The following is a 14,125-nucleotide window of genomic DNA, read 5'->3' as shown; positions in this document are numbered from 1 at the left end:
CTATTAATAATATTATTATTATGTATTGACACTGTCAAGATCTTTCAAAAGCACACCGTTTAACTGTGGAACTCAAAAGCACACCGTTTAACTGTGGAACTGGGTAGCGTGGTTTCGTGCACGATATGGATGTTTCAAAAGCACGACGTTCAACTGTCGAACTGGGCAGCATGGTTTTGTGCACGATATGGAGCAGTCGAGTTGTAATTCCAAGGTAGAATTGATTTGGAGTGTGAAGTTGATTTGGGGGCTTGGTAATGTAGGTCGAGGTGAGTCCAACGTCTTGACATGATTTGATATCACATAGAGTCTCCATTTAACCAAATTTTGACCCTCACCAAATTCCAATGTGACTGACCGATGCCTTGATGCCCTTATGCACTTACAGACCAACACAAATGTTTCCAGTGTGCTTTGTCTTTACTTTCACGCTACATGAAACTTTTCTTGGGTCACCAATCCCAAAATTACCACAGGCTATAAGCATGCTTAACTGCTCAGAGGATCACCTATCCCAAAATTGCCCCAAATTAAGCATGCTCAACTTGGAATTCTTATGAGATGGACACTAGAAAACAAGATTAAGATGCAATCTTGTTAGTATCAGTAGCATCTATCATTATCGGTTAACTGCCTATCAACTTGCGTTCTAGAATATATTTGAGTAACTGGTCCTGAACATATGCCCATTTTATGATTTTGGTCCTATACTTTATCTTTTGAATTTTTGCATCCTGAACATTTCAACTCGTATCACAATTGATCCTACACAATCAATTCCGTCAATTTTTAAAAGGTTTTAATCCGATTTTGAGCGATTTTTAAACGGTTTTAACCCGAATAAGACTGTTAAAATCTGTCAAAATCGGGTTAAAACCGTTTAAAAATTGACGGAATTGTTAGTGTAGGACCAATTGTGATCTGAGTTGAAATATTCAGATGCAAAAATTCAAAAGATAAAATATAGGACCAAAATCATAAAATGAGCATATGTCCAGGACCAGTTTTGACCTTTACTTTATATAATTAATTTCGTGGAAATAATTCAAGTATTTTTTTTATAAAAATCATCCAATGAGATCATCGGGACAAGGATCTTTGATATATCCTCAACAAGATAAGCGTACAATTTCAATAAGAGTTTAGAAATTTTTATTACGCTATATGAAGAGTGTCCATTACTATAACGTACACAGACATTTGAACTGACCCTCCACCCCAACCCCTACCCCTACTCTCCTATGGTGACGTTTGGTGCGTTGGATAAGATAATACTGAGATACAATATGTGATAAACAAAAATAGACTATCTTGAATTAAATTAGTCATATGCGTGGGGTTACATCTTAGGACTTTGGAGATGAGCCGAGATGCATTATCACAACCTAACTTTTTGAGAGAAAGTACAACCAAATAAGATACTATAAGAATAAACATGACCTTTAGTAGTATTAGCGGTAATCGAACGGAATATATCTTACTTCAGATAAACACTTTATTTTATAATGATCGTAGACCAACAAAACAACAACCGTGACCATAAACTAAACATCATTGCGCTTGAGAATAGCAACAACCACAACAGTTCTATCGTTAGAAGGATTTGCGTAAGCCGGTGAAATTTGTAGTTTCTTCTTCAAAATGTCAAAACGTTTCATCGATGATTTCGTCTCCAAATGCATGTGTAAGCATATTTTGTTTAACTGCCCTAAAAAATGCCACGTGGCCATCAACAGTGAGCAATGTCATAGTCTTCAAAATTTCCACTCTTTCTATGTTGAAACTATTGCTCTTTTGCAATATGGCTATCAACTCCTCTGGGGTGGGAGTATAGCATGGAAAGTTAAAAGTCTCAGACTTCTCCTTACATATCTTCCCTGTGAAATTGATTTACAAATAAAAAAGGGTTAAAAACTAGGAAAAACATGGAGTTTGACTGTTTGCCCCGCAACTTTGAAAACAATTAGAAAAATATATTACTCCCTCCGTCCCACATAATTTGGGACACTTTGACCGGACACGGGTTTTAAGAAATATAATGAAAAGTGAGTTGAAAAAGTTAGTGGAATGTGAGTCCTACTTTTATATATTAGTTTTATAATTAAATGTGAGTATGAATGAGTTAGTGAAATGTGGGGTCCACTACCAAAAATAGTAAAAGTGAAGTGGAACAAATTATGTGGGACGATCCAAAATGGAAAACTGAGTCAAATTATGTGGGACGGAAGGAGTATTTCACAAGTATCCCACGATGAAAATTTATGATGGCGTACGTGTAATATATTATTCATATTTTTTTACTAAAAAATGTAAATGGTGTGATGAGTAGTACTTTTTATGGAAGATTCTAATTAGGACTCTTAAAATGAGACAGACTAAAATGAATAATCGGGACTCCTAAAATGGGACGGAGGGACAGATATTCTTGGTAAAAAACATAGATCGGACCTTTTTGGCCATGTGGAGGAGGGAAGATCTGAGAAGGTCGGCCAACGTCCCAACAGTAAACTCTTTTTGTGGGTCCCAATCGGCTGGTAAGGCAGGAATTAGAAGAGCCATAATCCCAACTTTCACCATTTCTGCAGCCCTACTCTTCAAGAATGATTCCATATCCCTCTCAAACTGCCCCAAATAAGCTGCATAAACCTCCTCATTCTCTCCAAATCAAAGACTTGAGCCCCTCCGACAGCCAGTGGAGAGACCAAGCATAGTACGCAAAGTGGACGGACGATGGTGGGAGAAGGTAGCGGCGGAAGCCTCCGGGCACTGCGTAAACCTCGTAGCTCCTGTCGGGTGGGAGAGAATTGAGGAGGGTGTTGAAGTCGTTGGAGACGACGTCGTTGAACCAGACGTAGAAGTCTGGGGTTTTGAGGTCCGAGGATTCATATTTCCGTTTGACGGCTTCGATGATCGTGTGCATGGCCGGAAAAGAGTTGTTTCCGGTTGAGCACCCGAAGTCGGCGATGCCGAAGAAGGTATTTGTTGAAATGTCTAATTTTGTGGCTATTTCTTCTTCGATGATTGCCTTTGCAGTTTCCAATACTCCTTTCTTGAAGAGAAAACATGTAGAATTATAGATCATATCTAAATATGAATGCAATAGTTTAATTATAATAGTAATAGATGTATACCTGGTATGATGAGTTTTTGACATAGCTGTGAATTCCATCGCGACCATTCATGGAAAAATGTCGATTATCTTTGGAATCCATGAAGAAAAACTATGTAGAGAGATGAATCATAGATACTATGTATAGAGCATATGAGGCTATATATTCTAGCTAAGTGAGAATTGAAAACTTTAAAACAAAAAATTCCAAATATTTTATATGAAGATTTGATACTCCTATATCATTAGACACATGTGTCCAATTAATTTACATGGATTCTTCTTCATCATTAATTCGCTACCCATCTCATCTCACTCTTTCCAAATTATTTGTTGATCCTACTACATGCTTTATTAATCGTGATCCTCAAATTTAACAAGTCAAAAAAGGAAAAAACAAAGCTCTCATTTTCCAAAGTTTTGACATCTTCTTTCTAATTACTATCTTTGCCATCTCTGAAACATTTCTTAGTGAACGGTGGATCATTCTGACTTCACCAATTTTCTTGACTTTTTGCCCATTATTAATCCCTAATTCATAACAATCAGTTCATGAATTAATTAATTAAAAATGATATACTACTTAATATATAAATAAGTTTAAGATTTCGTAATTACCAATAACTAATTCAAAGCAATTAGTTAATTAACTAAAAAATGGCTCATAATTTAATAAGATTAAATATTTGCTAATTTTATCAACCAAACACATTAATAAAATTATCTTTGATAAAATATAGACAACCAAACAATAATATAAATCCAATACTAATTTAGTCTAAGATAAATCCATCTTAACTTATCCTATATTATATCTCATTTCTATTTTATCTTTCGAATCGAACACCCTCTATTGATATCATGAAGCAGAGCGACGAATAAAAGATACACATACATTTCAATTGATTACCCACTCACAGCCAAGAATAAAAAAATAAAGTTGAAAAATGAAAAAAATGAAAGAGAACATCCTTCTAGATGGATTTCATTGTGATTCTAAACATTTTTGCGTTTGAGGATAACAACAACCACAACAGTTCTATGATACAGACTAAACAGGAGAACTCATCCCAAAAGACTAGTCTGTTAGGAGAGAGAACTCATTTAGTCTATATACCCCACATCACTAAACAGGAGAACTCATCCCAAAAGACTAGCCTGTTAGGAGAGAGAGCTCATTTAGTCTATATACCCTACATCAGTTGTTCTTACAACCGATGTGGGACAACTGATATGGGAATTGAGTCTGTAACATTCGACCCTCCTTTAAGGGCCAACATCCTCGTTGGTCACGGCTGGTTCTTTGCCCGGCCACCACTCCGAGCGGTCCCAAACGCACTCGTTGGTCACGGCGAGTTCGTTGCCCGGCCACCACTCCGAGCCGTTTGGGCTCTCAATGAAAGCACCAATTGATACAGACCAAACATGAGAACTCATCCCAAAAGACTAGCATGTTAAGAGAGAGAGCTCATTTAGTCTATATATCCCACATCAGTTGTTCTCACAACCGATGTGGGAATTGAATCCGTAGCATAACAACCACAACAGTTCTATCACTAGAAGGATATATGTAAACCGGTGAAGTTTGAAGTTTCTTCTTCAACAAGTCAAACAATTCATCGATGGTTTAAGCTCCAAACTCATGTATAAGCATATTTTGATGAGCTGCCCTAAAACAAGCCACGTGGCCATCAACAGTGAGCAATGTCCCACTCTTCAAAATCTCATTTCTTTCTATGCTGAAGCTATTGCTCTTTTGCAATATGGCCCACACCTGTTCCGGGGTGGGAATGTAGCATGGAAAGTTGAATGCGTCTAAATTTGTCTCACTCAATCTCCCCTGCAAAAGTCAATATAGTTGTCAAATTCGCTATAAACAAGGTGGAATTAACTAAAGCTTTCCCTTAAAGTTGACTTTGGCACGAATAAAAGTAACATTAGTTTGACCTTCTTGGCCATATCGACTAGGGAAGATCTGAGAAGTTCGATCACTGACGCAACAGTGAACTCTGTTTGTGGGTCCCAATAGGCAGGCAGTGCAGGAATGAGAAGAGCCATAATCCCACCTTTCACCATTTCTACATCCCTACACTTCAAGAATGCTTCCAAATCCCTCTCAAATTGATTCAAATAAGACTCATAAACCTCCTCTCTCTCAACACCATAAATCTCTTGTGGCCTCCGGCCGCCTTAGGCACTTCCATCAGCCAGTGTACCGCGTAAGAAGAGTATGCAAAGTGGACGGACGATGGCAGGAGAAGGTAGCCGTGGAAGTCTCCTGCTACCGCGGCTACCTTGTAGCTTCTGTCAGGTGGGAGGGAACGGAAGAGGGTGTTGAAATCATTGGAGACACTTCGTTGAACCAGACGTAGAAGTCTGGGGTTTTGAGGTCCGAGGATTCGTATTTCCGTTTGACGGCTTCGATGATCGTGTGCATGGCCGGAAAAGAGTTGTTCCCAGTTGATGCAGAAGAAGCTATTAGTTGATATATCTAATTTTGTGGCGATTTCTTCTTCGATGATTGCCTTTGCAGCTTCCAATACTCCTCTCTTGCAAACATAAAAATGTTTTGCAAATGTTATTTATTTTTGCATGAACACACGAAAAATTATCAATCATATCTAAATATAATTAAATGTAATAATTGAATATGATAACTTATGGATGTATGGATTTAATTTAAAACCTGGTAGGATGAGTTTTTGATATAGCTGAGAGGTCCATCGCCACCATTCATGGAAAAATGTCTGCTATAGTTGAAATCCATCACGAAACTATGCAGTGAGGTGAATCATATACTATCATATATATGGCTGTGATCAATTGAGATTTTTTAGCTTAATTGAGAATTGAGATGCATTATCAGCCACTCATTTTTATTAAATGAGTGGTCCAGAATTTTTCCACAAGGAAAAATATTTTTAGATTAATTAATTATGAAAGGGCAGAATGGTAATTTCATGGTACATTTTATTCAATAAATATTTTTTTTATTTTAATGTCAACTACAAACATATAATGTCCACTACACACATATAATATCAACTACATATACAATTAATGTCAACTATACACATATAATGCCAACTATAAGTTGTTGACATTTGATGTGCAGACTATTGACATTTGATGTGCATGTTATTGACGATAATACCCCCGAGTAGACATAATCTACTTGCAGTTGACATTTTGAAAATATTGTGGATGAGTGGCTGAAATGCATCTCAATTCTCAATTAAGCTAAAAATCTCAACCTAACAGGACCATCATATATATGTATATATAATTGAGATCATATGAGAAAATATATACGAAGTGAGAATTAAAATTAGATTACAATCCAAAATTAGTCTTCACCATTTGCCTATATAATTGTTCTGGTTCTACACATTAGATGTGTTAGCTTCTGGTACTAGACATTTTTTTCTAGGCCATAATTAATAATTTCGTCAAAATTTGACAGTCAACCATCAATTTAAACCTAATTTTAGTTAATTATTCTAATTGACAAGATAAAATACTTGGAATTTACATGGTTTTAGAGGGTGGTTTTATATGAATTTTGTCATATTTCGTCTATTAATGGGCGTGTTTATATCTACTTCTCTATTATGTTGGTATGTTGACCATTTTGTTAAGAATGTGTAGAAAAATGTACAAAATATATGGATGTGCAGTAGCCTTGGTTTGAGACAATTTCGTCGGCGATTCTGAAGTCCAATCAGCCCCTAATACATATCAATCTCTTCGTCTTTGAAAGAGCTTCGCGTGGATATCTCGCACGCCTCAATCGGAGATCGGTAGAAGAAGTTATGGCCGTTATAAGAACACTGCGCTGTCCAGAAACTTTCACGCGGCCAAGTGAATTATTACCCTGTAAATTCACGGGTACAGTGATTCTACACTGAAAGGGTTAGAAACTGGTAGAAAATCATCACCCGGCCGGGTGATTGTTTACCCTTTACAATTCCACCCGACCGGGTACGTTGTTTTAGCGTATTCTTTTGCCAAAAATGCGATTTTTATGGGGTATTAAAGGAGAAAAAGGCTAGGGTTATTTGTTAAGGATGATTCTACAACTACCACCTACTACACTCTCACACACTCCCAAGAACACTTGGAAGAGAGATTTGAAGATTGAAGACTACAAATCGAAAGATTGAAGTTTCCATTCCATAGATCTATCTTACAGGAGTATTTATTTGCTTTATTATGTATTTGATTGAATCATTTGTTTTAGTTTTCATGAAGAACATGAGTAGCTAAATTTATTGTGGAGTTTTGGTGAAGACTATAATGGATGTTTGTGATTAATTCAAGGACTTCTTTAGATTTCTTAGCTCTTGTGATTTCTTTGTTCACTCTTGTGCTTTTTCAATTCAATTGCTTAGCTATCAATTGAGTTTGTTTACCTAGACAGTAGTAATCGAGAGATACCTAACTAGGGGAGATAAAAGAGTGGACATCACATTGATAATCTACACTCGAGAGAGGAGATCCTTTGTGAGGGCTTGAGTCTTTTGTGCCTTGGAGTTAATCTAAACATATTAGAAGGAGACTTCAATATTAAGGGTTAATCAACAGGGTGAGTACACTCAAGAGGGGGCTCAACCTAGACTAACGACTTTCCTAGTAATCTTAGAGACATAAAATGGGTAATCGAAGTTGTTGAAGTAATTGCACGGCATTTCCATTGTAGTTGAATCCAAAGCTTACTCTTCTCCTTGTGTTTAATTCTCTTTTGTTACTTTTGTTTACTTTTACTTTTTATATGCTTTTAGTTGTGTTAGAATAAAATCAATTCCTATTCGATTGTCTATATAGTAGTCAACGTTTGTTCGTGGTACTTGAGTTGATATAATCTTGTCTCTGTGGGATACGATACTCTTGCTTACTAATTGCTACACTAGCCCTATACACTTGCAGATATTACTTGTGTTAAAATAAGTTGAGTCACAAGATTATGTTTAAACACAGTTAACCATCAATTTTTTTTTACGAAACTGATGATTATGGCCTAAAACATACTTCCTCCGTCCCAATAAATATGAAACATTTGATTTTCAGTACGAGATTTTATGCAATGTTATTTTGTGAGTTAATGAAGAGAGAGTAAAGTAAGAGAGGGAAAAGTATAGAGGGTATTGTTTCCATTTTAGGAAACGTTTCATTTTTTGTGGGAAACCAAAAAAGGAAAATATTTCATTTCTAACATGACATAGGGAGTACTGTTTAGGATAAAAAGTCAATGTACTTAGGTGTTGCAGTGACTAATACCATGAGACTATTTATCTAAGATTAAGTTGTGAGATTATTTTAGTTGGAGAGGGAAGCTATGACTAATTATCATGACACTATCCATCTAAAATTAAGTTGTGGGGTTCAATCTTATGAACCAAACATGATAGATATTTAATAACGAGATTTAATCTTGTCAACCGAACACTATGTGAAAATTAAATGTTTTTTGGGTAATTGTAAAAGACCGATTTTTTTATTAGTGGGAGAGGTGAGTGAATGAGAAGAGTAGATACGTATTAGCTTCTTCTTGAATAGAACTACAAGTAAGACATTTGTTTATTGCTGTGTATTCTCAAACACGAAGGAAGATCACAGACAGGAAAATTGTTGGTTTCTGGGATTACAAGATAACAAAACCGGGCGTAATACAACCCAAAAGAAGGAATACAAAAAAGAACTGAAGTTACAACGAAAATGAAACAACTAAACCAGTATGCTATGACAGCCGAGTCGAGGAGGCCTCTTCCCGCAAGACGAGATACGCCCCGGTAGTGCTCTTCGGTTTGGCGTGTCGTCCCCAAAGGTAAAACGGCTACGTCTCTATTGATGCAGCACCGCAATCAGCAGAGCTCCGACGAACTGGATGGAGGAGAGGGCAGAGCTTCGACAGAAAAACTATGCAGGGAGAGGGAGAGAGCTTATGATGCAGAATGCTTTTTGAATTGTGTAGTGATGCATGGAATGGCTGGCCTATTTATAGGCTCAGTCCACTGCAGGGGGTCAACAGCCATGATGGCTGTCATCATGGCAATTCGTAACCGACGTCGGTTACAGGCGTGTGGCAGGAGTGTGCCATCCGTGTGTGGAGCGTGTGGATTTCTCACGTGGCACCCGTGACTGTGCCTCGCTTGACGACGTGTCAAGCCACTTGGATTGCTGACTCGGCGGTGGTCCAAAAAGAATAGTTTGGGCCAAGCACCAAGCCCAAAGACCACCCAAAGACCAAGATCCAAGTCCAAGTCCAAGTCCAAGATCGGGATCGGGATCGGGATCAGGATCGGGATCGGGCTCGGGCTCGGGCCCGAGGCCCGCGAGCGCGAGCGCGAGCACGAGCACGAGCACGTGCACGGGCACGGGCACGGGCTCGGGCTCGGGCGGGCGGGCGGCGGCGGCGGCGGCGGCGCGCGCGTGTCCGCGCGTGTGTGCTCTTTCACCCATCTTGGTCCACTATAATTATTAAGTAACATAAAGTCACTTAATTTATACACATTAAAGATGTGTTAATCCTCCAATGTGGGATAATTAACACTAGTTAATTATTCCCTAAGCTCCATCTCCAAGCTTTAATTAAAAGCTAATTATGCCCAACTTTAATCCACTATTTCTCACTCACCGGAAATCGGATTTGAGAAAGTGAATATACTACATTTACCTACGTAAAATGTAGAACGACGCTATGTCATTTAATTTCACAAAATTAAATGTCTCGTCACATTTATTGTTTGGTCAAAATCCATTGACCGGGCATATTTAATCCATGATTTTTACAATCCCCCACATGAGTGGAAATAGCCGAATGCATATGCATGCAGACACAAGCTCAACCCTCGCTAGGTATATAAGCATAAGGATAGGTAGTTGTTGACTTTGAACCCTCCATAGTCGACACCATCGGATACACAGGCGGCTTAGTAGCGCGATGCTTTGAACTAATCCCCCACGGCGTGCACCGAGACAATGGTGTTAACACTTAAACACCTCAACCTCATCCGTTCTCACGTTTTGTGTCCATTGCGGTCTTGGACACCACTTTGGATTCATAAGTGCGGTTTTTTTTTTATGAAGCGACCACACTTCGCACTTACATAGGTGATTCTTAGTCAAGTACCTTGCCATACTTGGTCTCTTTGAGAATTCCATCTCTTTGAGATCCTTAAGAACCATTAAAAGTCATAGACTTAGCCTTTACCACGAGGCAAGTTCTCCAACACTCTATTGCTCTCTAGGGAATAGATATAGTTTGAGTGTTTTTCCATGAACTCTCATAGCTTAGTTGTCCCTTTGAACCAAGTTCTTGGGATCTCCAGTCATCATGGTTGGGTTACCACTATGACAATTCTTTAGTTTGTGGATTTCAAACCCATTCCCTCTAGCAACTTATTCATTTGATCACGGTTTAACCCTTTGGTTAGCGGATCCGCTAGATTATCTATTGACTTCACATAGTCAATTGTGATCACCCCTGTTGTGATCAAATGTCTCACGGTGTTATGTCGTCGACGTATATGTCGAGACTTACCGTTATAGAAACCATTGTTTGCCCTTCCAATAGCCCCTTGGCTATCGCAGTGAATCAGCATTGGTGGCACTGGCTTAGACCAACATGGAATGTCTTCAAGGAAGTTCTTAAGCCACTCGGCTTCCTCACCAGCCTTATCCAAGGCAATGAACTCCGATTCCATTGTTGATCGGGCTATACAGGTCTGTTTTGTGGATTTCCACGATACAGCACCACCCCCAATAGTAAAGACATATCCACTTGTTGAAAGTGAGTCTCTATTATCGGATATCCAATTGGCATCACAGTACCCTTCAAGCACCGGGGGGTATCTCGAGAAGTGTAGCCCAAGATTTTGAGTGTGTTTTAAATATCTCAAAACCCTCACAAGAGCTCTCCAATGCTCTTTGCTTGGATTGCTCGTGTAACGACTTAACTTGTTCACGGCACAAGCAATGTCAGGTCGAGTGCAATTAGTCAAGTACATAATGCACCCGATGACCCGTGCATACTCTTCTTGTGCAACGGGCTCGCCTTTGTTTTTGCTCAAGTGAACGTCGAGTTCAATTGGAGTCTTAACCGGCGCGCCATCATAGGCTTTGAATTTATTCAATATCTTCTCAACATAATGTGATTGTGTTAAGATGATTCCATCATTCGTTCTTAGAATCTTCATTCCAAGAATTACATCGGCTAGACCCATGTCTTTCATGTCAAAGTTTCTCTTTAACATGGCCTTTGTATCGTTAATTACTTGAGTGTTGCTACCCAAGATTAACATATCATCAACGTAGAGACACACTATAACATGACCGTTATTAGTTCTCTTGATGTAGACACATTTGTCGCACTCGTTGATTTTAAACCCATTTGATAACATCACATTATCAAACTTCAAGTGCCATTGCAATGGCGCTTGTTTCAATCCATATAGGGATTTCACGAGCTTGCATACCTTTTTCTCTTGTCCAGGTACTACAAACCCTTCGGGTTGTTCCATGTAGATTTCGTCTTCTAGTTCACCATTCAGAAACGCGGTCTTTACATCCATTTGATGAATCTCGAGATTGTGCAATGCAGCAATAGCGAGAAGCACCCGGATAGATGTAATCCTTGTTACAGGTGAATAGGTATCGAAGAAGTCATGTCCTTCTTTTTGTTTAAAACCCTTTACTACTAATCGGGCTTTATACTTATCAACTGTTCCATCGGCCTTAAACTTTCTTTTAAGAACCCATTTGCATCCTAAAGGTTTAGCACCTTCGGGCAAATCAACCAACACCCATGTGTGGTTTAGCAAAATTGAATCAATTTCGCTTTGAACAGCTTCTCTCCAATGCAGCCCGTCTGGGCCAGCAAAGGCTACTTTTATCGATGTTGGTTCTTCATCCAACATGAAAGCAATGTAGTCAGGACCAAAAGTTTTTGGTGTTCTGACTCTATTACCACGTCTTAGTACTATATCTTTTGGATCGGGCCTTGCACGCTTGCGCGATTCAGGTTCCGCATCTGTTGATTTAGAACTAGTGGCTTCTTCTTCCACTTGTTTAGAACTAGTGGCTTCTTCAATTCTTGTCTCAGAATTGGTTGATACCTTTTCCTTATCTTTGCAAGGAAAGGTATTTTCGAGAAATACAGCATTCCTCGACTCAATTGTTGTTCCTACTGTGATAGTCGATATTTCAGACTTGTGAACAACAAATCGATATGCACTACTGTTAAGTGCATATCCAATGAAGATGCAATCAACCGTCTTAGGTCCGATTGTAACTTCTTTGGGCGGAGGAACCATCACCTTTGCCAAACACCCCCACACTTTGAGGTATTTGTAGGATGGCTTCCTTCCCTTCCACAACTCATAAGGAGTAACATCTTTTCCTTTGAGAGGGATTTTATTCAAGATATAGTTTGCTGTCAAAACAGCTTCCCCCCACATGTTATGTGGTAATCCTGAACTGAGTAGCAGTGCATTCATCATCTCTTTTAGAGTTCGATTCTTGCGTTCTGCAACACCATTAGATTGTGGTGAATATGGAGCAGTTGTTTGATGAATTATACCACTTGCGTTGCATAACTCCTCAAACGGGGCTACATATTCGCCTCCTCTATCGCTTCGAATCATTTTGATTTTACAACCAAGTTGATTCTCAACTTCGTTCTTATAATTTTTGAACGCCTCTATTGCTTCATCTTTGCTTCTTAAAAGATAAATGTAGCAATATCTTGTGCAATCATCTATGAAAGTGATAAAGTACTTTTTACCACCTCTAGTTTGCAACATCTTTAAATCACATACATCCGTGTGAATTAATTCAAGGGGTTTTGTGCTTCGTTCAACCGAGTGAAACGGCAACTTAGTCATTTTTGCTTCAAGACAAATTTCACATTTATCTTGGATATCCAATTCATTAGCCTTTAGTAAATCTAAATTTACTAATCTTTTAATGGCTTTTGAATTTACATGTCCCAATCTACAATGCCACAAATTTGAAGACTCAATCAAATAAGAGGAAGTAGATGCTTTATTCTTATTGGCCAATGGCTTCGCAACACTTCGAGTTGCTACACTAAGCTTGAAAAGCCCATCGGTTACATAACCTTTTCCGATGGATTTTCCAAACTTATACAAGACAAACCTATCGGACTCAAATACAAGTTTAAACCCTTTATTAACTAGTATTGATCCTGACACTAGGTTCTTGCGGATGTCCGGGACATGCAGCACATCCTTCAAAGTGATAGTTAGGCCAGACGTCATCATGAGAATCACGTTGCCATCGCCGAGGACTTCGGACGATGCTTGATTCCCCATGTTGATCTTCCTCCCTTCAACAGCAGTGTAGGAGGCAAACTTGCTCCTGTCGGAGCAAACATGAGCAGTAGCGCCGGTGTCGATGTACCAGCCTCCCTTGTTATCAACAAGGTTAACCTCTTCAGTGACCACTGCAATGAGGTCGTTCTCATCCCAGTCCTTGAACTCCTTCTCAACGACGTGGGCTGCCGGCTTCTTCTTCTTGCTGCGACAGTCTTTAGCAAAGTGTCCTGGTTTGCCACACTTGTAGCAGTCGCCTTCAAACTTCTTTGAAGGCTGCTTTCCCTTCCCTTTGTCGTTTGGACGGTTTGGGCGAGGGCGTTTGTTGGAGGGACCGCCCCGCTCCAACAGGTTGGCTTTGGCTTCATTTGGGGTGAAGCCCTTAGCCTTTTGATCACTTTTGCGCACGTCGGCCTCAATGCGCAACTTCACGATCAAGTCTTCAAGGGTCATCTGCTTTCGCTTGTGCTTGAGATAACTCTTGAAGTCCTTCCAACTTGGAGGGAGCTTGTCAATGATCGTGCACCTTAGGAACTTATCGGGCAAGGTCATCCCTTCAGCCACTAAGGATTGGATGATCATTTGGAGCTCTTGGACTTGCTCCATGATGGGTCGAGAGTCGACCATCTTGTAGTCCATAAACTTGGATGCTACAACCTGTTCAGTCCCTGCAGCATTGTCTATG

Source organism: Salvia splendens, chromosome 20 (genome assembly GCF_004379255.2).
Source record: "Salvia splendens isolate huo1 chromosome 20, SspV2, whole genome shotgun sequence".
NCBI classification, from domain to species: Eukaryota; Viridiplantae; Streptophyta; class Magnoliopsida; order Lamiales; family Lamiaceae; genus Salvia; species Salvia splendens.
The sequence above is the reverse complement of the archived record's forward strand: the minus strand, read 5'-3'. Positions refer to the sequence as shown.